The 26695-nt window shown below is 40.4% G+C and overlaps 1 pseudogene; it reads right to left on the bottom strand.

Annotated features, from left to right (window-relative positions):
- Positions 1 to 1412: 1412 nt before the first annotated feature.
- Positions 1413 to 20044, bottom strand: LOC125939088 (brain protein I3-like; annotated as a pseudogene).
- Between the last annotated feature and the right edge of the window lie 6651 nt (positions 20045 to 26695).

Genomic DNA, 26695 nt, shown 5'->3' with positions numbered 1-26695 from the left:
GGAAGAGCGATCAGTACAGCCTCTAGGTCCGTTGTCCGTTTCACATTGATTGCTATAATTGAAAATCTACCTATTTAGCATCTGTCTTCGTATTTGAGATCCAAACTAAGAACTCTCATCACATCTCATATTGCTCTGCTTCTTGGTGAATGCATACTCATTTTTAAAAACTATTTTTGAGAGAGAGGGGACAAAGGATCCAAAATGAGCTCCGTGCCGACAGCAGAGAAGGCAATGTGGGGCTGCAACTCACAAACCGTGAGATCATGACCTGAGCCCAAGTTGGACACTCAACCAGCTAAGCCACCCAGGTGCCCCATGCATACTCATTTTTGACACCCTGTTAAGTGCCCAAGATTCTGCTGGAAACTTTGACATTCTCCCCTCTGTCCCCTATGTTCCCTGTACTCCTCTTCATCAAGACTTTTATCCCTTTGAATTTGAGTTCAAATTTGAATTATAATTGATAAGACTGGAAACCAGTAGAGCATTGTAGTTAATCACACACATGATAGAAGATCCAGCTTCAAGTCTTGGATTACCATGAATAGCTAACCTTGCTAGATGTGTATTCTCATCTGTATAAATACTTAATGCACATAGTTATTCTAATGCATGTAAAGCACAAAGAATGGTTTCTGGTACATACCAAGTGTGCAATGTTAGCTGCTTCTCTTGTTGGCTCTCTGAGAAAAGGAAATGTATCTTTTCATCTCATATCCATATCAACTTGACACAAAGCAGGGTCTATGAGCTGGTCAGGGCTGGTAGGGCAGGCTCGCAATTTCACCCACATCCTAAGTGTAGCTGTCATTCAGCTCTCCTCAGTGTGTGGTTTTCTTTCTTGTAAGGTGACTCCTGAAGCTCCAGCCATTTTCTTTGTTTTCCGCAGGAAGAAAGATTGGTGAAAGAGAACATGCCAAATAAGTGAGCACTCTTTAAAGAGCTTTAGAAGCTCCAAAGACCTCAGCTTAGATGTCTTTGGCCAGAACTTTGTCCCATGTTCATGCCTGGATTCAAAGAGGCCAAGAAATGTCTTAGCTGGGCAGATGGCCAAGTAAAATTGGAGTTCTATATAGTAAGGAGAGGAGACCAGGTATTAAGTCAGCAACTAAGAGTCTTTCCCCAGGGTGTGGTTGTGTGTGTGTGTGTGTGTGTGTGTGTGTTTCACAATGGTATGAATCTCGTTTATTTAAAACGTTATTTCTCACCTTTCTCAAATTGAACACTGCAAAAAATAAAAGCAGTGTTTTATTGGGTTGTCATTTACCCTGGGGGCAGTGTTGCTGCGTGTCCATGGCTATGACTCCTGTGCTCACGAACCTCAGCTCACACTAGCCAGATCTATCCCACCTCACTTTACAAAACAATCCTGAAAGTTTAATCAAACAAAGCTGTTGTACACATTTACATTAAGAAAGGATGTCAGGATGTAGGAATGTCCGGTGTATCGTTCCCTTTAAAGTAAGGCTTGCTCCGCCTTTGGGGTATCTTTGCTTCCTGGAGGCAGAACAGCAGATGAACCCAAATGGGAACAAAATGATGCCCAGGAAGATGCCCAGGAAGGTGAAGAAGTCCTCCCAAACCCGACTCTGCAGACTGGGGCGGCCTCCAACGACAATGGAATGGGCAGGGTACCTGGTGACATTTCGACGGTGGATAGAAACGTAGACCCTGGGACGGCGGGGTAGGTATCCTTGTGACCGGGTGGGTGTAGGGCGGCGGCGGGGGCGCGGCGGCGACGGTCCTGTGGCTGTGCGGGCGAAGTCCCCCGGGCGGGCCTCCAGGTGGTAGGCGGGCGGCTGCTCCGGCAACAGGGCCTTGCGGTCCGGTCCGAGGCTCCCGCCGGGACTCTGCTCGGAGTGGCGGGGACGCGCTTCTAGCTTGTTTTTTTAAAAGAACAAAGCAACACTGTAGGAACCTTCCGTTCGTGGCTCTAATTTCTGATGTGAGGCACATCGGTGCCTGTACTTAGGCTTCCATTGGCAAATACCTTTTCCAGTTTTGCTTACATTAGTTCACGTAGGTTTCGCAGCCAGGAGCCAACCAAAGCAGGGTTCCCTGACTTTCCCACCTACTGTGTCATCCAATGGAACCACTGGAACCATCCAATGGTAAACTCTACCATTTACCCTGAACAGTACTTAGAGGATTAATAAATGGTGGCCATAAATGGTGTCTTACAGCAGACAGGAATGTTTCAAAAAGATTTCCTTAGGGAACACAAATGCAAGTAGATGCGGAGAATACAAGAATGATGCTGCTGCTATAGGCAGTTTGGTTCAGAGTTTGCAGACCCATTCCTGCTGTTTGAGAGTTTTGCACAAATTCCCCAAAGCTGGCAATTCTCCAGGCATCTAACTTGGACTCCCTCCTCCTGGGTCCTGGATGCAGCCACCCAGAGAGCAACATCTTGTAATCTGTTCATCAGGACTTGTATGCACTGAGACTAATAATTCAACTTAACAGATATTGAGTGCCTACTATGTGCCAGACACCGTTGTATGTACCTGGGAATCATGGATGAACTGAGTTTACATTATAGTGAGAGGTAGCAGGGAAGACAATTAATAAAATATAAAAATAAATTGTATAATATGTTAGAAGGCAGCAAGTTCTATGGAAAACAAGACCAACAGGGAGAGCTGGCATGAGGTTGGGGTGATTGGTTGCAGCAGAAAATAAGGTGTGAGGATAGACTTCAATGGGAAGGTCATATTTAAATAGAGACTAGAAGGTGAAGGAGTTAGTCACTTAGATATATGAGGAAAAGGCATTATAGGAAGAGGGAACAGTCTAGAGCAAATGCCCTAAAGTGCCTGGCATGTTCAAGGAACAGGAAGGCAATAGCAGTTATCACTAAGAGTGAAGGGGAAGTCAGAGAGGTAAGGACGGACCACACTAAGAAGGGACTTGTAGGCTGTTATAAGGACTTTGACTTTTACTCTGAGGGATGTGGGAAACCACTGCAGGTTTTGTTTTGTGTGTGTGTGTTTTTTTTTTAAGTTTATTTATTTGTTTATTTGACGGGAGGGGACAAAGAGAGAGGAGAGAGAGATAATTCCAAGCAGGCTCCATGCTCAGCGTGGAGCCTGATCTGAGGACTCTAAGATCATGACCTGAGCCAAAATCAAGAGTCAGTTGCCCCACTGACTGAGCAACCCAGGTGCCCCTGTTTTGTTTTGTTTTGTTTTTATAGAATACAGATGTACATGTATTGTAAAAGGGATTAGCTTGACTGTTGTGTTGAAGTAGGACCCAGGGGTAGAAGTAGACTGATCCATTAAGAAGCCCACTGTAATCACCCAGGAGGGAAATATTGGAGACAATGAGTAGGTGTTAGTCATACAGGTAATCAGAAGTGGTCAGATTATGGACAGAGGAGGAGGATCTTTATCAGACTGTGTCCTTCCTCATCTATCCATCCATCCATCCATCCATCCATCAGCCATCCATCTCTCCATCTATCTATCCAGCCATCAATTGCTTATTGAAAGCCTACTTTGTTCTAGTCAGTGGAGATAGACAAGTAAATAAATTAATAAGCATGATAATTGTCTATAGTGGGAACTGCCATAAAGGAATCAACAGTGTGATGTCTTAGGAAAAATGATGGAGTGAAAGCTAGAAAGGCCTCAGAGGAAGTAGCATTTGAACTGACACACACACACACACACACACACACACACATACACACACACACACACACACACAAAGAGCCAGCTGTGTGATAAATGTCAGGAGAAAAGCATCCCAAGGAAAAGAAATTGCTTGCCATGGTTGAATTGCAAAAAGAGGACCGATGTTTTTGGAACATAGGAGATGGAGAAAGCAGCAATTGTGATCTCTTTCCAGAGACTAACACAACAAATGGCCATGTCCCTACATACAGTCCCTAGATTGGTCTTTTTTGGTTTCATAAAATGCAATACAATCTGATAGCCATATGACTAACTTAACAAGAAGTTTAAACATAAACAAACACATGGACGTTTGATCCCAGCCAGTTGTTGTTACTATTATTAGCAAGAATTAGAAACTGAGGAAATAGTGAGAGATCAAACACACAGCAATTGCATTGGAACTAGACTTTAAATATAGATGTGTCTTATTCCAAAAACAATTCTTCATCTGCTACTTACCTTGGTACTTCCTACATGAGGAAAGAAGAAAGAAAAATACCTAGGAAAACTTTACTGGTTTATCCCCCCCCACAGACTTTATTGTCTTTGAACATTGTTCCATTACTGATTCAATATTGTGTTATGTTTGATAGATCTGTGTCTTACAGACAGGCAACTTTTTATTTCCTTTCTTTTTTTTCTGATTTCCATGAATCTAGCCATGTATCTACTCCAATTGCCTACCTCTATTGAAATTGTAGTTTCATAGCTGCTACTTATGTTTTGTTTAAAGCAACTTTTTCAAGTCAAGGATATTTTGCAGGATTCATCTCATTCATGCAGAAAACTAATCAAAGCACAAGACAGCTTCCAATTTTTGTCCTAGTGTAATATACCAGTGAAAAAAAGTGATTACATGTTTACAATTAGATTGCTTGGAAAATAGCTCTGTATTGAAATGGTAATTTCAAAGCATATATGGAGTATGTTACATGAGGAAGAAGAATTTATATTACATTTTTGTAGCCTTCATGCCCAAATATAATGTGTGTGTGTGTGTGTGTGTGTGTGTGTGTAAATAAATTTGGATTTGAATATTGGCTTCCAATTATAAATGTGTCATTAATATATAATCAAAGATGGGCTCTTTCCTTGAATTCTGAGACTATGTCAGATCTTTATTGACCTCTTATAGGAGGCCATCATCTTCCTTCTGGGGAGTTGCTAAAAATATTCTCTTGGCTGATGTTCTTGCTTGGCCTTGTTACATCTCTCCAGACCATTTTACCTCAACTAATGCACTTGAGCTAAAACTTTCATGATACATACAACAGTCATTTTTCCACTGTGATTCTATCCTACTATCAGGATGACTTTTTTTAAAGGGTTCTTTCCAATTTAGTTGTAACACGTTTAGAAAAAAACAGGCCAGAAATGCCTGTCACGGATGAGAAACTAGGAGCCTCTTTTTTGTTTAACTCTGTATTTATCAATAAAGATCTGGACAAAAAGCAGCTAACAAAATCCCTCCATAGGATTGAAAGATGTAAAAACAAACAAAACAAAACAAAATGATACATTTCTCAAGAACCAATTTTAAATATCAGTTCATTTCTCAAGTCTTAAAAGATACCCTAGCCTCATTTCTCAAAATGGCAGCAGCCTAGCATAAATAACACATCTGTGATCATTGTTTTCCAAATCAAGCTTTTTAAGTGGTAGAATTTTTTTATTATAGATGATTTTAAACATGCTGAGAAAGAAAAAAAATGGATGTGTATAGAACACTTAATAAGTACAATGTATTATATTGCCATTTCAGAAACACCTTATTTTTCTTAAGTTTTTTTTTTTTTTTTTTTTTTTTGAGAGAGAGAGGGAGAGAAAATCTTAAGCAGACTCCACACTCAGCATGGAACCTGATGTGGGGCTCTATCCCACGAACCTGGGATCATGACCTGAGCTGAAATCAAGAATCAGACACCCAACCAACTAAGGCACCCAGGTGCCCCAGAAACATTTTCTTGATGTGAAACCAATTCATGCATACTAAGTACAAAAAAGAATAAAGAAGAATGCTTCTGTTAATGTTCTAATCTTTGTTCTATGTATAAATAACTGGAGGACAGGCGTGCTTTTAGGACTCTCTCTGTCTCTTGTCTCAGCTTTATCCTTTTAGAATCCATTCTTCAGTATGGCAGAAACATGTCTTCTGTTAACACATACTTTCCAGCCTCGCCGCCTGCAGTTAGTGTGTTCAGGATGCAGTAGCAAAATACCAGACTGGGTGGCTTAAACAACAGAAATTAGTTTCTCACAATTCTGGAGGGTAGGAGTCAAGGTGCTGACCAAGTCAGCTTCTGGTGAGAGCTCTCTTCATGGCTTGCAGATGGTTGCCTTCTTGCTGCATCCTCACATGACCTTTCCTCTGTGGTGTGGAGAGAGCTTCGGTGTATTTTCCTTTTAGAAGGACATTAATCCTACTGGATCATGATCTCATCTAATTTTAGTTACCTCTATAAGGACCCTCTCTTCAAATAGTCATGTTGAAGGTTAGGGCTTCAACATATGAATATTGAGAAACACACCTGAAAGAAAATGAGGGTTATTTCTGGTCCCATGTTCAAAAATTTCAGGAAAGGGCTCTGACTAGTCCAGCATTCATCAAGTGAATCTGAAAAGTATCGTAATTGACCCTATTTGTTTTAGGGCTCACTCCTTGCCAATCAATAGCTTCTGTTTAAGGAAATAATACTCTGAAGAGGTTCTCATGGATTAAACATGTAGTATTCAAAAAATATAGAATTAAGATTTGATACTGTATGCACCTGGTGTGTGCAATTAAGGGTGAGTAGGAGGTAAGCATACTTAAAAGTATATGGTTCTTTTTCTCAAGAGTAACTGAGAGATGAAAAATATCTTGATATGAGATAAGTAAGTTAATTCTAGAAGTGTAGAATATTCTGCTCAAAGTTTTAGTGGCAGGAAAAGAGAAATTCTGAAATGTATGGGATCTGAAATTTATGATATTTTGGTATCCAAGGATCCATTGCAGGATTTCTTGATTTTTTTTTTTTTTTAAGGAGGTAAACCTGAGGGCAGAAGGAGATATGACTGGGGACCTTCAGAAGGTTTCAGCAGTAGCATTGAAGATGGACCGGAGTGGAGATAGAATGGCTAATAAGGAGGATATTATTGTAGACTAAGCAAGATTAAAAAATATCGAGGGAAGGGATGTCTGGGTGACTCAGTCAGTTAAGCATCCAACTCTTGGTTTCGGCTCAGGTCATGATCTCACGGTTCGTGAGATTGAGCCCCACATCAGGCTTTGCACCGACAGTGAGGAGACTGCTTAGGATTCTTTCTCTCCCCCTCTCTCTGCCCTTCCCCCTGCTCGTACTCTCTCTCTCAAAATAAATAAACATTGAAAAAATAAAAATATTGAGGAAAGTGAATTGTCATGGGTGTCATTGGGGTGAGAGTAAGTCAAAGGTGGCAGGAGGTGTTAGTAAGGATATTAATAATAACCTAAAGTCTTACGAGTCACGTTTTGTGAGAGAAGCAGAATAAGCACCATGAAGAGAGCAGAAGTAATAGAAGGATGGGTGAATTTGTGAAGAGGGCCAGCGACATTATTCTTAGATTTCTACCTTCAATAATCAGAGGTAAAAAGAAAGCTGATGGTGGAGATAATCTAAGACCAGAAATTATAATTTATAGTTACAGCATGTTCCTTTAAAAACGAGACCCAATGTCTATGCGCTCCAATTTTAAAATATGGGAATAGCAGACCAGAAGAGAGCTGCTCCGGACACAAGAAGTGGCTAGTGCTGGGTTGTGCTAGTTATGCTGACCAATTAACCTGGTCACCCAGCTTGGGAGCCCGTGGAGGCCACATTTACATTAGTGTCCAAATGACCAAAATCCCCACCTGTCCACACAGAAACACTGCTGTACTTCAAGGTGTCCTGGTTCATTTCTGTGTCATCAGGCCCTCACAGATGACCAGGAATATGATTTTCCATATTCCTCCCTTTTGCCCTTCTTGTCAGACTACTTCACCAATACCATGAAAATTCAACTCAGCTAGGCACTGCTCTGCCTCAGGTTCTGTCTTCTGTTCCCAAACCTACCCTTCCCTGTTGTCCCAGGGCAGAACTGGTTTGCATGGGAAACGGGTAGCACTTTTCCTTCATGTGTTCATTCGACAAACATTGAAATGCCTACTATGAACCCAGTAAGGTTCTAGTCCCTGCAGTGTATATCCATGGAACAAAATTCCTGCTCTCAGTGAGTTATATTCTGAGCCACACTTCCTCAGTGAGGCCTGGAGGCAGCAATTCTGGTACAAGACTTACATCAAGTCTTGCAAAGTTTCTGGTGAAGATGACTGCTCCAGCTTTGGGCTCCTGTTAGTGCCTCTCCAATAAAACCTTCACGTGCCACAAAAAGAAATAACCATTTTCAGGCACACGATGTCCCAACCCATACATATTTAGAAAGAAAATGTCAACATTTTTGTTTTGTTGATGGAACAGAAAGTATTCAAAGCTGGAATTCCATTTGCTTCATTGACAACCTTTCACATGATTCTAGAGCCTCAGCTTTGTCTTTGAACTGTCACTTGGCCTATCGTGGGGGTCTCTCCAGGGCAAGTAACAGCCTGCCCCCAAAGAGGACCTAAGCCATCACTTCCTCCAAAACAGAAAACAGCTCCACTCTTGACATGACAGCATTTTTGTTTTTTGATACATGCATCAAGATTTCAATGCTCTTGGGACCATATTTCAGGTCCCAGACTCAAACTCAGGGAACTGTGACCTTCCTCTTCCCCTGAGCAGTCTCCACGAGGAGGCTTCTCTCATTGCAGCTTGGGAACAGGAGTTGGCCCTTCCATGAAGGCAGTGGAAGAGCTCTCCTTTTCCTTTTTATGTCCTTTTTTGAGGGTGCTTTGCTTCTCCCAGTGCACCCTGTGATAAAAATGCCAGGACCCATAGTAGGTGACACTTCTATGGTAGAACCGTTTTCCTGGAAGGGAAGAACAAAAGAAATGAAGGCTTCACTTACAATGGCTCAACTTAAAAGTGATGTTCACAAATCGATTCAGATTCTATAGCCACTTGTTGATTCGATGTTTCCATTTCCCTCCCTGTACTCCCTTGGGAGGAATTGAGAGGCACTGCAAAGGGGCCATGGCACCACTAGGAGGCAGTGTTGGATAGGGAGAAAAAGGAAAACTTCACATTCTTCCTCCTATCACTGTAGACTGAAATAACATTTCAGTAAACCTCAATTTACACTATGAGGCTCTTGCCCGTCAGAAGTCTACTTCTCTGTACTCCGATGGCACTGCCTACATGTACTTTCATGTAACAGCAAGCGTGTCTTACATCCACTATTTTCTCCATTCAATTGCAAGTTCCTTGGAGATGACTGTCTTATGCTTCCTTAGTCTATTATAGAATATTTTTTGAATAGGTGAATATTTTATGAGCACCTCCTGAATACATGCCGGGTTCTTAACAGTTGAAAAAAGTTTTATAAAAATAAAATGTTGAAGTTTTGATGTAGAGTAGAAAGTATTAAATAAGGAAGACATAATGAACCCAACATGGGCTATTTAACAAGTCACATAGCCATAGTTATTTCTTTGTGGAGTTTTGCCACCTACTTTAGGTCATTTGATCCTCCTAATAACCCTGGGAGCTGAGCTGGTGGCTCCAGATGTCTATGAGAAGCCACAGCCCTCAGGGATTGACTCAGTCTGGTTTCTGGATGGGGAGGCCAGACTGAAAAACACCCCACTCGTTTCTTCAGACTGTGTTAATTCCTTCTGTTCCTGAGAATTTGTGCATAAAGGAGGTTCCCAGAAGGAAGACACAGTATTTCTGGCTAGTAAGGGCAGGAGGGATAAGTTGATGAATCAGTAGAGATATGAAAAAAAATTAATAGAGATCTGAACATGTTGGTCTTGAACTGTGTAGAGTGGCTCAAAGGATTAGATGTATAATAAGGGCTACAAGTGGAGTAAGGGAGTATGTAGACAGCCTCAGCCCGCTTGGAATGGAGGAAGTCCTTCTGGAAGGCAGAAGGATGAAGTCAGGACAGGCAGGAGTTAGAGGATAAAAAGGTATAAGGAGGGAAGGGTGTCCCAGCTGCCCATATAACCCCTATACAGTTGGCCAATAGTGCTTAACCTTGGGAGTTTGCCCATTTAGATGCTATGAAAGACTTTAATAAATTTCTGTTGAACACCTGGCTTAAGGAAAGACAATTCATAATGACCACATAGCTCAGTATGTGCAACATGCTTTATCTATCATAATATTGAAGCATCACCTGTAATGTCCAAACCAATTTATGGTGCCTTTCCCTGAGTGGTTAATAAATGTTAGGCATTATTATTATTATTATTATTTATAGTGTTATTCATTGTTATTATTGTTATATCATGACACAGAGGCTTATTCTGACCAATTATTTCATTTAGTTTGAGAGACAGAAACACTGAAACCAATAAAGAGAGTCCAACACTTTTATTTATTTATTTATTTATTTATTTATTACCTATTTGTTTCTTTAATTTTAATTCCAGTGTTGTTAACATACAGTGTTATATTCATTTTAGGTGTACCATATAGTGATCCAGTAATGCTATACATTACTCAGTGTTCATCATGACAAGCGTGCCCCTTAATCCCCTTCACCTATTTCACCCATTCCCCCATCCACCTTGCCTCTGGTAAGCATCATTTTGTTTTCTATAGTTAAGAGTTTATTTCTTGGTTTGTCTTTTTTTCCTCTTTTGTTTGTTTTGTTTCTTAAATTCCACATATGAGTGAAATCATATGGTATTTGTCTTTCTCTGACCGATTTATTTCACTTAGCCTCTAGCTCCATCCATGATGAGAGTGCACCCTTTTGACCTCTCGTGGACTTGGTTGGCTCCTGGGGTAACTACACTTTACCTTTTAGCCTGAAATTCAAGCATAGCTGGCATAAGACTGTCCACAGAAACCAAAGGGTGATGCAACATTTCTAGACTTGTTTCAATGGTGAGGACCTTCACATCTGAACAACAGCACTTTGGCTATATTTGCTAGCTCTTTGAACTTACAGGTCCCATCTTCTTAAGCCAAATTTAACACACATTTCCTTCTTATTTTAAGAATTAAAAAAATCTGGGGACAGGAGTAACATCCATGTACTTTAAAAACTTTAATTTGAAATTTTTTATACATAAACAAAATGGGAAGAAAGAGTATACTCAACACTTTTATACCCAATTGTTGTCTTACCACATACACTTCATCTATGTATTTTTTCACCAAACCATTTTAAATTGTAGACTGACTATATGAAGTTTCACTCCAAAATATGTCAGCATATAATCCTATATCATATGGTGCCATTATCACTCCTAATTATTTCCTAGTATACTGGCTATCTTCAATTGCCTCAAGTGACCCCAAAATGTTTTTATATGTTTTTTCAAGTCAGGCTGTTACCAAAGACCATGTCTTGTATCTGTTTGTTATGTCCTAATATAATAACACTGTTATTAAGCTAAAACGATGTTCCTCCTCCCCATTTTTCTTTTGTCAATCCGGTCATTTTTTTTTATCAAATATTCTTAACACCCATAAACTTAAACTTCAGTGTAACTACAATGCTTGGGGTTGGAACTGGGGAGCACCCTTTGACAGGGTGGTTAGGAACCTTCTATGAGACACGAATTTCCTTTGTTTTCAGTTTTAATCTTGATGTGAGTTTTATGCTGTCAAAAAAAAAAATAGGATCATGACATTTCACAATTTAACTCCCTATATTCATCTCTTCACTTTATACCATGTTTCTGAGGTTTCCATACCCATTTTTTCTTTTGACATTGATTCTCCCAAAATCCTCAAAATATGCTTCTTATTCAGAGTTTGACATCTATTAGGTGGAATGTCAGGAAATCAAAGGGCATCTCACCAGGGCTCCATGCTCAGGTTATGACAAATCAGGATTCTACACCGTGTTTTAAAGTTGGTCTATTAAAGTTATTTTGCAATACGGTTTTTGTAAATAAGAATGCTTTTGGCAATGTTCCTAATTTTAAGAAACTGTTCATAGTGTTTTTGTTTTACTACTGAACAAGGTCAAAAAGTAGTGAACCAGTAGTTCAAGATTGGTGGATAAAATCAACCTTTTTGGCAGAGTTTATAACTCTCCATGAATAGTTCCCTACAACAATTTAATGAATGCAATTTCTCAAAACAAATATTTATAACCTAAAAGTTACAAGTAGAAGTCCTAAAAACTAGTAAGATAATTTTTTGAAGATTATGGGAAAACTTTTTTCTCCTCATAGTCAGTTACACAGAAACTCAATTTTGTGATGACAAAATACAGAGTAACTGTAAGTTTTACTTATATTTTATGGTAACTGACAAGTATGTATGCTCAGTTCTATTTTATCCAAACAAAGCCAGTTGTAAATCTTGTGGTTTGCATTCTTAAATGTGCTCACCAAAACAGCTTCCTAACACATCCCTCAATGTTTCCTGCTTAAAACAAAACAAAACAAACAAATGAACAAACAAGGTAACTTTAATATAAATTAAGACTGAACCAAAGATATTTGGGGTCTTGAGGAATTTATTTCCACATAATGGAGTCTATGTCCTAGATTGAGCATCACGGAATTTCTTTCCTTTCCTTTTACCAACATGTGTAAATTATATAAGGTTCTTTTCTTCCTAAAATGGTTAAGCTGCCACTGGAAATTTCATTTAATATGTCTTGGTGAAATTGTTTTTGAAGAATACTCATTACTTCAGGCTCTCACTTGAATTTTTTATTGAAGGAAAAGTCGGTCAGCTTGACTGATACTGAGTGGAGAGGCATTCAAGGGAGAAAGCTAAGATTCCAGATGCTCATCTTTTCTGCTCAGGTGGGCAAAGCTATATACAAGCAGTCCACCTTCAGAGGGTTAGGAGGACAGGCAGCCATTTCCTTCCACACTGCCCCGACTGCTTTTTGTTTCTGTGTTTATATCCATTGACTGCTGGTAGGCTTGGGCCTCGCTGGCATAGGAGAGCTTTCCCCACTGCTAGTTGGCTGTCTCTGCATTTTCCTTCTTTGGAAACCAAAAAGCATGAGAGGAAATAAGGACTAAAATTTAACTTGAAACACTGGTTATGAGAGTCTTTGTCTTAGCTATGGATAACCAGAAATCCTGGTTCCTTTTCACAAAGACCTCACTCTCTAAACAGTCCATCCTGCAAAGGGAGGTGTGTGAAATGAAAGTGGGAACTGTCCACAAGGATAGTGATGAGAGATGAGGGCCTAGAGGTGCAGATGGCCATGGAAAGCAGGTTCTGTGGACTCACAGGTAAACTGAGGGTGGTCCAGCTGAATAGATGATGGGAGGGCCAATCTTGAAGGGGTGTGTGGTGGTATTTAAAATATGTCCTCCAATTCTTTGAGACTTCTCCTTTCAAGACCACCTCTTGAATCTGGGTGGTCTTGTGGCTGCCTTGACGAATAAATGTGGCTAAAGCGATACTGTGTGACTTCCAAAGCTAGGTTAGAAAAGTCTATGCAGCTTCTGATCGTTCCTCTTGGTACACTTGCATATGGAGCCTCCCCTGCTGTGCAAAATGTCCCCCTAAGGTCACCATATGGGGAGGTCTCCCAGAGAGAAACATGGAGACATGACCAAGGAGCCCCAGCTGTTCTACTCATAGCTGTTTGAGTGACTTCAGCCCAAGTGCCAGCTACGTGTGAAAGCTTCAGGGTGACCCTTGCCCCTGCTGCCTGACTGCAGCTGCACAGAGAGCCAAGTAAGGACTGCTTAGCTGAGTCCACTCAGCCCAAGATCAGTCAGCAAAAGAAATTAATACTATTTTGAAGCCATGTTTTCAGCACTAGATAATTGAAACAAGGCACTAAAACAGAATAATGCTGATAAACTCAAGTTCTCTCAAAGATTCAGGTGAAATGCAAATAAAGTCCACTCCTGCTGAAGTGGATGTTGTTTTTGTAAGAAAATTAGTTAGGAAGCACTTCTCTCTGGCATATGACCATCTCTGTTGTGTATTTGTGTGAAAAGCAATGGAGTAAATTCCACTTCTCTGTACCAGGGATGCCTTAGGGGAGGTTGGGACTACAGGGGAGGAAAAATAATTTCCTTCCACCCTTCTGAGTTCTTGGCTGAGACCCCTGTAATAAACAACATAGAAAGATAGACAAATGTTGATTAGTATGTATACCTCATGTATACATAGAAAATAACTAGGGGAACATGAGTAACTCCCTGAGAAGGCTTAAGATTCAGGCTGAAATACCATTTTAATCAACAAAGAGGAGGAATGTAGGCCTCTTAGGGGAAAGTAAATCATTTTTAGGAAAGACAAATGGACATTTAGAAGAATAGATGGGAGGTATGGTAGTTTGTGACAAAGTCTGTCTGGGTGTGGTGTCCAATTTTACCAATTTTTCATGGTTGTTGAAACTCCTAAGGAGGAAATTTAAAACAATTGAGTTCCTTTTGGACCATGTGTCTTTAGACTGAAAAGGGAGTTCAGAGAAAGCCTCTCCCTGTATTTGCTATTTTTCAAGTGCTTATAACTCAAAACAATCAATGTACCAAAGCAGCATATTTGGGGTGACACGTCCTGGACTTCTACAGTCGTATTTTGAGGTAGCATATTCTGGGCAAAGCTTTCTTCCTTGATAAGAAGAGATTCAGGAGGATAAAGGCTTCCCTTCCAGGCTCTGAGCACACTTGTGAAAGGAGGTGATGACTGGTGTCAACCTGGCAACCAGCAGAGGACAGAAACCAACTTCTGATACCTCAGAGGGGAGACAACAAGCCCTGAGTTCCACCTTCGTTTTGGTACTGAACTCACCAAACTGGAACTGCTAGCTACTGGGCTGCATGTTAGATAAGAATTGTCCTTCACAGTTAAGCCTGTTAGGAAGGTATCCTATTATTTGTAGTTCAAAACATGACATATATTTGCCATGATGTGGCTTCCAAGGAATGAGTGATTTAAAAAAAAAATTTTTTTTTAATGCTTATTTATTTTTGAGAGAGAAAGAGTGTGAGCAAGGGAGGGGCAGAGAGAGGGAGACAGAGAATCCAAAGCAGGCTCCAGGCTCTGAGCCTTCAGCACAGAGCCCGATGCGGGGATCAAACTCATGAACGGTGAGATCATGACCTGAGGTGAAGTCAGACACTTAACCAACTGAGCCACCCAGACGCCCCATGAATGAGTGATTTTTTTTTAAAAGTTCTAAATTTTAAATCCTTTAGTGTATCTTCCAAGAAGCTTCCTGGTTTCAAAAGTCACAAAGGTAAGCTGAACAGAGGACTCACACTTAGTAAAAACAGGGACTATTTTGCTGTTTTTTTTGTTTTTTTTTTATCCTTCTCAGGATACTAATCCTACCTTAGCAAGTAGAAGTAAATTAAGAAATGAATCTGTGTTTGTCCCTTCAGTTTCTGCAAATGTCCTTGTGCAGAGAATGATTTGGAATCCCAAAGTAAAATATGAAATGCCATGTAAGGTAGACACATTTTAGGATTTTGTAATCGAAGGCTGTCAAGGGTTGAAATAAGGTCCTTTCCTGTCTGATTTTAACATTTTAGGATGGCCAGATGTTACGGGCTGAATTACATCTTCCCCAAATGCATATGTTGAAACCCTCCTAGTATCTCCGAATGTGACCTTATTTTGGAAGTAGTGCCTTCAAGAGGTATTAAGTTAAAGTGGGATCATTAGGCTGGGCCCTAATTCAATACGCCTGGTGTCCTTATAAGAGGAGGAGATCATTTTGAGGGAGGCAAACCACAAGAGACTTAAATACAGAGAACAAACTGAGGGTTGCTGGCAGGGTGTTGGGTGGGGGGGATGGGCTAAATGGGCGATGGGCATTAAGGAGGGCACTTGTTGGGATGAGCACAGGGTGTTATGTGTAAGTGATGAATCACTAAATTCTACTCCTGAAATCATTATTACACTATATGTTAACTAACTTGGATTTAAATTAAAAAAAAAAAAAAAGAGAGAGATTAGGAGGCAGAGGGAGAAGCCACACCCTGTACTTCTGAGAACAGAAACACCCAGGGAGAAGGCAGCTGTCTGCAGCCAAGGAGAAAGGCCTCAGGGGAAATCAAGCCTGTCGATACTTTGATCTTGGACTTCCAGGCTTTAGGACAATGAAAAAATAAATTTCTGTTATTTAAACCTCCCAGCCTGTGGTATTTTGTTATGGAAGTCCTAGTAAACGAATGCAGCAGATCTGTGCCATTTGACTTATGGTGACATAGGGTACAGTTTTTTGTTCCTTCCTTTCATTGCTCATAAAGAAAGGGGTGAAAAAACTGCAAATTAAGAGACGTTTGCAAGTAAGTTAAAATACAAAGTTATACCCAGTGCCACTTCTTTGGAAAGGGCATACAATTTTTATTAACAGGTAATCAGTTTCATCCTACCTGCACTGTATGTTGAATAAATGGGTACAGAATGGTTTAAAGGTGGCATTAAATGACCAGGCTGCCAAATTTGCTCACAGGTCTCAATCTAACCTCAGAAAGAATGAGGGACTTGGAGCCACTTCTTGTGATGATGAAGTGTTTGTGAATTTGAAGACAGGGGATAAAATTTGACTTCTTGATTTTAGACTGTGGATAGCTATGAGACGAAGATGTTAGAAACATTGTTCATAATTTGGACTTATTAGTGGATAAGGAAACACTTGAAAGATTTTATTTTTGATCAGAGTTCCCAAGAGATGAATTAGTCTCCTAAAGAGTATGATCCAAGATCTGTTGGATTGACTCCTTTTCATAAAGTTGTTTGGAAGCAAATTTGTTTCCTTTGTATAATAATTCATGTGATTTGTCTTTTGGGCTAATTATAAATTCAGTTCTCAAAACAGTTTGTCCCTAAGTAAACTGCAGTGTTGTTTTCTACTTAATTTTCTAAAACAAGAAAATCTAATGGAAATGTCCTCTCTCGTATTTATTTATTATTACACTGCAGTTAACAAAAATATGTAATTATTACTCTTTTTCCCCCATGTCATTTTGATGCTATGGAAATTACCCAGGATGCTTTCTAATAAAATAAAAATAATAGGTCAACAATCTTATCTGAGTTTTCTCAGGTCTGTCTTGCAAAATTAGCCATCAGGAAATATCTTATCTATCAAAATATAACATTAGTATATATGACAAAATGGTATTTCTTGGACTGTGGTTCACAGCAAAAGATACACAGAAAGCTGAAAATTTTTAGTATTTTCTTGCCAAGTTTTCAGTGACATTCTTAGAAATAAGAGCCTGAATTATAAAAAGAAAACAATATGCAAATTTGCAAAGACTATCAATGGCTACAAAACAAAAACTGAAAAAGGCAACTGTAAATTTTGTTCAATTTTGTTACCAAGAATATAGTTAGCTCATTAGAAAATGTGCCTGTTTATAATAAGCTAATAATCAATAATTAAAAATAAGCATATATATGTGGAACTTCTTATTTGGGAGGTTTTGGTACTATCATCTACAGAACAGAGATTCTGATCTTCATAAATGAGGAAAGAATTCACATAAAAAGTTGCAGTTAATAGAGGTAGAAACACCTAGGCATATTTGACAAGCCACCAGTCATGGAAACTTTAAGTCCTAAAGAGATGGAATTGAATGCAATAAAAAGTATTTTTAAATGGAGACACAATTCTGCAAAAGACTTTTTTTTCTCATTTTATAAATATATTATTAAGTGCTATTTGCTTTTGTATAGCACTAATCTACCAAATTCATCGCCTTATTTTAGTGAGGCACCAAGACTGTAAATGAGCACCCTTACTTGGGTAAGGGGTGGGAGACGGTGGCAGAGATTAGACTGGACTATCTCTTTTGTAACTATAAGATTCTTTGGCTTCACGACACAGAGACCATCACCATAACAGCCAGTATTTATCTAGCACTTACTCTACGTTAGGCACTGTCCTTAGTGCTTTGTAAAGGAAACTGTGAGGCTCCAGGGTCATGAATGGAATGAATACAGAATGAAAAAACAAACAGCTCCAAATCAAAGGAAAATTTTGGCAATGAAGTTCTAGAGTTTGTATTTTAACGAGAAACTGCATTATCTCTATGGTCCCAGTATTCTGAGGGATAAGGGAAATCTCCTCTTTGATTCAGAGATTCCTGCTTATCCTACACTACCCATTCTTCCTTTTCTAGCAGCTGGCACATGACTGCTTGGAATAAAGACTATGTGTTCTTTCCTACCTTCCAGTTAGGTGAGGCCATGCAACTCAGTTTTGGCCAGGAGAACAGAAATAGAAGTATTGTGAGATAACATGCAGGAACCTGCTTTATGAGACTAGGTATATGCTTTAGGGATCATCAGATTGTACTGTTTTTGTTGCGTCTTTGGGAAGGGACTTTTGTACTATGAAGTTAATACATCAGGTAAACGATTTTATATGTCTCACAATGATACAGCACGACAACTAGCCATATTTTTGTGTGCTTACCTTTTTTTTAAAGATGAAAATGTGGGGTGCCTGGGTACCCCAGCTGGTTAAGTGACCAACTCTTGGTTTTGGCTCAGGTTCATGGGTTTGAGCCCCACATCGGGCTCTGCACTGACAGCACACAGCCAGCTTGGGATTCTCTCTCTTTCTCCCTCTCTCTCTCTCTCTCTGCTCTTTCCCACTTCTGTCTCTCACTCTCTCTCTCTCTCTCTCTCAAAAACAAATAAATAAACATTAAAAAAATAAAGGTGAAAATGTAGGGCGAAGAAAGTTGAAGCCAAACTATTATATTAGTGAATTGAAGTAGATAGGACATATAGGAGGAAAGTAGTAAAAATTAGAAATGGAACAGATCAATAAAGTCTGTGTTGATTCTTGAGCCATTGAAGAATTAATAGGCCACTATGCTAAAGCAAGGAGTGCTCGTTCTTAACATGTAGCAGTCTTGTTTATCTTATGAACTTGGTTTTCTGGATTCTCAAGATCATCTACCATTTCCTGGGGAAATAACAGTTCACATTTTAATATGTCTCACTGCCATGGAATTTACTTTCTGACAAGTCTAATTTTTCTCCTATTCATTCATTGCCTTATTCCTTTTGGCAATTTTCAAGACTAGAGCTGATCCATGAGAACTTTATCTCTCTCTCTTTCCCTCTATTTTTGTACTTTATACTTCCTTAGTTAAGGATGTCCTTCTGTTATCTGGCTCACTAACCCCTACGGCAGCTTGACTCAAACTCAAGCATCATCTCTCTTTAGGGAGTCCATCATTTCTAGAAACCTGGTCTAGGTACCCCAGGGTGTGCTCCAGCCCTGCTGTGTGTATCTCTACTAATGCACTTATCACTCAATGTTGTGGTTTTGTTTGCTCCTGTCTCTTCTCCACTGGACTATAAGCTCCTTAAAGTCACAGACTGTCTTTCATCTCTATATTCTTAGATCCCAGCAAAGTGCCTGTCTTATAGCAAATATGCAATAAGTTCTTCCTTAAACATTTTTTTCTCACATCTGAGATTCAAAATATCTCAAAAATATTTTTCTTTAGTAAACTTTTTAGGGGCGCCTTAGTGGCTCAGTCGATTGGGCGGCCGACTTCGGCTCAGGTCATGATCTCACGGTCCGTGAGTTCGAGCCCCACGTCGGGCTCTGTGCTGACAGCTCAGGGCCTGGAGCCTGTTTCAGATTCTGTGTCTCCCTCTCTCTGACCCTCCCCCATTCATGCTCTGTCTCTCTCTGTCTCAAAAATGAATAAATGTTAAAAAGAAATTTATAAACTTTTTAAAAGATTTTTAAATGTTTTTTTTATTTATATTTGAGAGAGAGAGAGCACCAGCAGGGGAAGGACAGAGAGAGGCGGGACAGAAAATCTGAAGTGGGCTATTTATGCGCTGACAGCAGCAAGCCCAATGCAGGGCTTGAACTCACAAACTTGAGAGATCGTGCCCTGAGCCAAAGTCCGATGCTCAACTGAGCCACCCAGGCACCCGTCATATACTTTTAAAGTTAAATTTATTGAGGAGTAATTCACATGCAATACAATTAACATTTTAAAATTGTACAGATCAATGAACTTTGCCAAATGTATACAGTCTTGTAAGCACACCACGATTATGATGTGGAACGTTTCCATCACCCTTGAAAGTTCTGTTTGCTCCTCTGCAGTCATTCCCTTACCCCATGTCCAGCCACTGGAAACCACTGCTCTGATTTTTGTCTCCACAGTTTTGTTAGTGCTATGCTGCCAATACAAATGGAATCTTATGCATCATGTGCAGGCATACCTCATTTTATTACATTTTGATGTATTCTACTTCACAAATAATGTATTTTTACAGATCGAAGGTCTGTGGCAGTTCGGCATCTAACAAGTCTATCGGCATCGCTTTTCCATAGCATTTGTTCACTTCCTGACCCTGTGTCACATTTTGGTAATTCCTGCAATATTTCGAACTTTATCATTATTATTATATTTGTTACATGGTCAAAGATCTTTGGTATTACTATCGTATTTGTTTTGGGGTGCCACAAATTGTGCCTGTATAAGACAGTGAGCCTACTTGACAAATTGTGTGTTCTCACTGCTCCACTGACCCCCTGTCTCTACCTCTCTGTGGGCCTCCTATTCCCTGAGACACAATATTGAAATTAGGCCACTTAATAACCATATAATGGCCTTGAAGTTTTCAAATGAAGAGTCATTTGATGTGGCAATTTTCACTCTTGCCTTATTTTAAGAAATTGCCCCAGCTGCCCCCACCTTCAGGAAGCACCACCTTGGTCACTCAGTGCCCACCAACACTGAGGCAAGACTTTCTATCAGTGAAAAGGTTATGACTCGCTGAAAGCTCAGATGATCGTTAACATTTTTTAGCAACAGAGGATTTTTAAATTAGGGCATGTACATTGTTTTTTAAATATATAATGCCATTACATACTTATTAGACTACAGTGTAGTGTAAAGGTAATTTTTATGCATGTTGGAAAGCCAAAAACTTCATTTGACTCACTTTATTATGATATTCACTTTATTGTGGTCGTCTGGAACCAAACCCACAATATCTCCAAGATTTGTTTACACTTCTTTGAGTTTGACTCTTTTCACTGAACATGATGTGTTTGAGATCTGCCCATGTTGCATACATCAGCAGATTATTCCTTTTCGTGTCTAAGCAGTACCCATCTCATGCACGGTCTAAATAAGTTTACCCACTTGGTGGAAGTTATGGTTGTTTCCAGTTTTTAACTCTTGGGGAGAATGCTGCTAAAACGATTCACATGTAGATCTTTATGTGGACACAGATTTTCATTTCCCTTGGGAAAGTACGTGTGATTGAGATTTCTGGGCTGTATGGTAAGCGTGTGTTTAATCTTATAATAAAATACTAACCATTTGCAAAGCAATGATGCCAATATATACTGCTACCAGCAGCATACGTGGTTTTCAGTTCATCAGTGCTTTTACAACGAATATAATAAGTACGCTAGATTTCTAGTTTTATAGTTGTCACATATTGCTAAGTTACTTAAAAAATATGTAAAAGTAAATGGATAGAGGTGCTGAGATCTGGGGTTTTTTTTGGTTGCCAGAGTAGAAAGATATTGAATAAGGCCCATTCCTCCCAAATAATTCCTCCACTGTTTTAGTTAGCGATACTTGAAATTCCTTCCTTGCAGTGTCATTGTCCCCCCAATACTTTGTTAGAACTCAAAGTCCTCAGGAAGCTGATCTGATAGGATCACTTCACCAAAATTTGTCAGGACCAGTTTCCAAAGCCCTGGCTCTGAGTGGGGTGGGAGAGCCATGCCGAGTATGGAGAATCTGAGTCTAGGAATGAGTGAAGGCTGGGAAGAGCAGAGTTCTAAGATGAGGGAGCCAGACAGCAAATGGCCAACAACCAGGCTGAAAGGAGACCGGAGCAAGACATCCGTTTTATTTCTCTGCCAGCTATGGCAGCAGATTGGGGTTTGAGGACCAGCCGAGCCGCTTTCTAGTCACGTGGCTGTAAGCAAATCCTGTAACCTTTGATTTAAACACCAGATTTTTTTTTTTTTCTCTTCCATCTGAGATGCTGCGGAAATACGAGTAACTCCATCTACTTCAATTGCTTGTTGTGGGCATTGCATTGAGATGTACTGGTAAGTGCAAATATACACTTCATCAATGTCTTTTAAATGGCCAATTTTAAAAACTGCTTTCCCCCCTGAATTCTCTTCTGTAGAACATTCTTTTGACTTTCATTCTATAACTACCACATCAATGGTCCCCTCTCTCTGATTCATTTAACCTCTTTTCCTGCCCCTTTAGAGCATCCCACATGCTTTACAGTAGTAGTCGGTGGTACATTCATAAATTTCTTCACACTAAGTCCACCTCAGACCCAGAGAACAAAATTGTGAGTTTTTAAAAAATTTTTTAATGTTTCTTTATTTTTAAGAGAGAGACAGACAGAGCTTGAGCTGGGGAGGGGCAGAGAGAGAGGGAGACACAGAATCTGAAGCAGGCTCCAGGCTCTGAACTGTCAGCACAGAGCCCTATGGAGGGCTCGAACCCACGAACCATGAGATCATGACCTGAGCTGAAGTTGGATGCTTAACTGGCTGAGCCACCCAGGCGCCCCCAAAATCGTGAGGTTTTAAAGGATTTTTTAAATGTTTATTTATTTTCGAGTGTGAGAGAGAGACAGAGGACAAGGGGGGGAGGCGTAGAGAGAGAGAGGAAGACACAGAATCCGAAGCAGGCTCGAGGCTCTAAGCTGTTAGCACAGAGCCCAAGTCAGGGCTCGAACCACAAACCCTGAGATCATAACCTGAGCTGAAGTCTGATGCTTAACCAACTAAGCCATTCAGGCACCCCTAAAATTGTGAGGTTATAGATGTGACTGAGATGTGCCTTTCAGTTTCAACTAGTGTGACATGACAAAGAATACTCAAATTATATCAAATTGATCTGAGATGCTAGGAGCCTTCTTAATATCTGAGGAGGTGAAAGCATCCTTCTGTGACTCTTCCGTTGTCTCTAACACAAGCATCTTTTCACAGGAGAAGTTCAGTCATAGTCATTTATAAAACGCCTACGTTTTCCTGGAAATTTTCCTATATTCCCTTTCTATTTATAACTCCACTTGTTTTTGCCTTTTTTTGTGTTCCAGCATAATGTTTATTTATAAAAAAGATGTCATGTAATCCTTGCAATGCCCTCTACGATAGGAAAGATGAAGTTTTAACGGAGTCAATGACTCGCTAGGGAAAACACATGTCTATGCAATGATGTCATCACTGATGATTCCATGGCCCCTTTGTTCTCTGGGGACCTGCTGTTTCCATATGCTGTCTAGCTCACAGGATGGTTTTGCTTTCAAGTGAAGCCAATCTCAAAATTATGCTAAGTGTGAGGGCCAGAAGTTAATAGGAGTTAAGGAATTTCTGAAGACAATAGCACAAAGGAGATTCCTCTGTTCTTGGCAGTGGAATCTCCAGACTGAGTGGAATGAGTCAAAATTCTGATTAAGGTCTTATTAAATCTGATGTCAGTAACCAGGACTATTTGGCACCTTGGAGGGGGATTGGCTTAGCTTACTTTTTAGCTACCAAGTGCCCAGTCCAGCCCAGATGTCCACAGAAGGTGGATGTTTACCACTGGATTACTATTTCTCAGTGGTAGAGTCTGCTGAATTCTAAGGTCCCTTTTGGTCGTACAGTCTGCTGGTCACCCCCCATTATTGCTTCTCTCTTTCTTCCATCATAATGGAACCTCAGAGTTTAAGATGGGTGCCTGGGTGGCCAGAATAAACTACATTGTCAAGCCTCCTTTGTAGCTAGATGTGGCCATGTGACTAAGTTCTGACCAAAGAAATATAATCACAATCATCTAAGAGCAGCCTGTGGGAATCTTCCTCTGAAGACGACAAAGATTACTGTCTGACCTCTTTCCCCCACTTTTTTTTTTTTTTTTTGTCCTTTGCTTTTTCCTTTTGGCTAAAATTTCTGTGTCATGACTGAAGCCAAAACAGCCATCTTAGACCATGTGGTATCTTGAAACAGAAGCCTCATCTGTGGACTGATAAGATGACAGAAGCCTGGGCTTCGGTGGACTTCGTGGAACAAGTCCACCATCTCAGATGTGGATTGCCTACCTCCTGACTTCCATGAGTGTTTTAATCCCTGTTACTTCTGTTCCCTGTTGCTAGCAGCAGAACCCTTTTGATGCAGTAGAGTGCCAGTTGTGGGCACTTTTAAGAGATGAGAGATTAAAGTGGGTGTGGCACTGTTCTTATGGATTCCCAAAGATGGTCTCAGGAAGGAAGCAGTCACTGCCTGTCGTAGGACACAAGTCTGCTGTGCTGGGTCTGTCCTTCCACCTTCACTCAGAACACATGGCAACTGCTCTCAGACATCTGGTCTCCTTATTAGCAGCTCTGTCAGCTGTACCGGTAAGTGCTGGGTGGGCCAGGCACATCTAGATGTGTATATCACTACCTATTTGTGGCAATTTTGTTTTGCTTTAACTTTAAAAGATTTCAGATGCAGGTATGTTGTGACAGGCAGCAAGCTTCCACTGCTCTAGTCCAACCCCATTCTTGAGGTAGTGAGGCAATGAGTCCCAACATGTTTTGCTAAATTAATGACATGCTCAAGAATACAGTACCCAGAATAATGGCAAGAAGACCAATCTAAGCAGTTGGCACCTGGGTTCTAGTCCTGGCACCAATGATAGAAATATACTATTGAGCAAGCTCCTGAACTGCTCTGGTTCTCAGGTTTTGTAAATGTGAAATGATGCAGTGGGTTACATGATTTCTAAGATCCCTTTTGGTCATAGAGTCTGCTAGTTGTCCCCCATTTCCTTTTCTCTCTTTCTTCCATAATAACAGAAACATCAGAGTTCTATTATCATTCTGTGATAATTTCTATCATCATTAGATAGATGAGGCTACCATATAATCTCATTTCTATCTCTAAAAGTGTTCATGGGGCATCTGGGTGACTCAGTTGGTTGAGTGTCCAACTTCGGCTCAGGTCATGATCTCATGGTTCATGAGTTTGAGCCCCGCATTGAGCTCACTGCTGTCAGCACTCCTCCATGCATGGAGCCTGCTTCAGATCCTCTGTCTCTCTCTCGCTGTCCCTCCCCTGCTTGTGCTTTCTCTCTCTCTCTCTCATAAATAAATAAACCTCTTAAAAAAAGTATTCAACTCATCTACTGAAAGTACATACAGTAAAAAAAAAATTACAGTATTTACATTAGAAGAAATAAAAGCAAATTCTGTCCTCATCTTTGTATATATATTTTAATGTCAACATTAGTAAGAACAAGAAATAGCATCTTGAGTGTCCTTTGGCAATTAAATTTGACCATGTTTTTTCTGACTGAAACTTTAAAGACAATGACAACAATGAACGGACTCCTTCCAGGTGTAACATGGGAGTGGGGGCGGTGGAAGCCTGGGAAGCAGGTGTGGGCGGGTTTGAGTCTGGCTGCCCCACCGCCAGCTCTCTGACCCTGGCCAATCAACCTTCCTTCAGTTTAGGGGTTTCCTCAAAATAATTTTCTAACAATTGGCTGGCAACACCGAACCCAAATTTAAACACTCCCTTGGAACACTGATTTGGGGACCAGCTCTCCAGGTGATTGGTCCTCCTGACCTGCCAGTTCTAGATGGCTCCCCTTAGCCCTCCAGGTGGCAGGTGGGTTCTCGGCTTTTCTCAGCACAGACTTCATGAATAGCAAAGGGCGCTTGGCTTAGATAAGCACGGGTCAACCCTCACAGACCATCAGAATTATCAGGGTAGCTTCAAAAATGTACAGATGCCCAAGCTTCCTTGGAGAACAGATATAATTGGTGTAAGGGTGGTGCTCAGACATCAGTAGAGAAGTTTTCCAGGCTCCTTGAGTGATTATTTTGTGCAGGTAGGCTTGAGTCCCATTAGCTTAGGTCTACTAAGCTTAGGTCACCTCAAGGCACATGGTGGCTTTCCAGTAGGACAGAAGTGGGAGGAATATCACTGAGCCAATCACAGAGCCCAGACAATGGCCATATTGTGAAAGCCCATTATTTATTTGCTGCAATCCTCACCTTAGTTCCAGTGTAGAAATGGGAAAGAGCATCAGGCACTGCTTAGAAAATGCAAGACCAGACATTTCAACTTCATTTTCATAGGTAATAATAAAAATAGTGAAGGCACAAGACTTCATTTCAAAAGAGTGTTAATAAAAACATAACCTCAATACTTGGTTTCTTACACTTGTGTGGTGAGCATGGCCTTAAGTGTTCCTGACATCAGAGAACAGAAGCTTTTATTTTGGGGGCAGTTAGTGGTTTTGTTCAAAGCTATTGCTACCAGGAAAAAACCAAAAATCTAAGAAAAGAAGCCATTCAATAAATAAAACTACACTTAAAAAAAAAAAAACTAGACCATGTGTGAAAGTTTGAAATGATTTTCTGAATTTAAACACTGAGTGAGGATTTAATGTACTTTCAGCCTGATGAGTCCAGCACCCGGGCAGCATAGACAGGGGGAGGATGGAGAAAATTGTTTAAGCATTTCCCAGATGCTTTTTGTATCACATGCAGTGTTATGTATTCAGCCACCCATGACCAAGCTTTCAGGAGAGCCAAGGAACAACAATGCCATCCTTTTCCCTTTGAATAACTGCCTGTCACACAGTGCAAATGTGACCTCTTCAGTAGTTTTTCACACTTTGCAAAATTCGGGGCGGGGGGGGGGGGGATGGGAGGAAGGATACATCTCTTTCTCTTAAAAAATCTGTATAGAGGGGCATCTGGGTGGCTCCAATGGTTAAGTGACCAATTCTTGATTTCGTCTCAGGTCATGATCTCGCAGTTTGGTTCGTGAGATGGAGCCCTGCATCGGGCTCTGCACTGACAGCTCAGAGCCTGCTTAGGATTCTCTCTCTCTCTCTCTCTCTCTGTGTCCCTGGCATGTCATTCAGTCATCTGACTTTGCTCAATCATTGTAAGATATTTTCCCATCATGACTTCCTAACACCAGTCATTTTCCTCTTTGCATGC

This window comes from Panthera uncia (assembly GCF_023721935.1).
Source record: "Panthera uncia isolate 11264 chromosome B2 unlocalized genomic scaffold, Puncia_PCG_1.0 HiC_scaffold_24, whole genome shotgun sequence".
In the NCBI taxonomy this organism is placed as follows: domain Eukaryota; kingdom Metazoa; phylum Chordata; class Mammalia; order Carnivora; family Felidae; genus Panthera; species Panthera uncia.
This window is presented reverse-complemented; position numbering and strand designations above follow the sequence as displayed.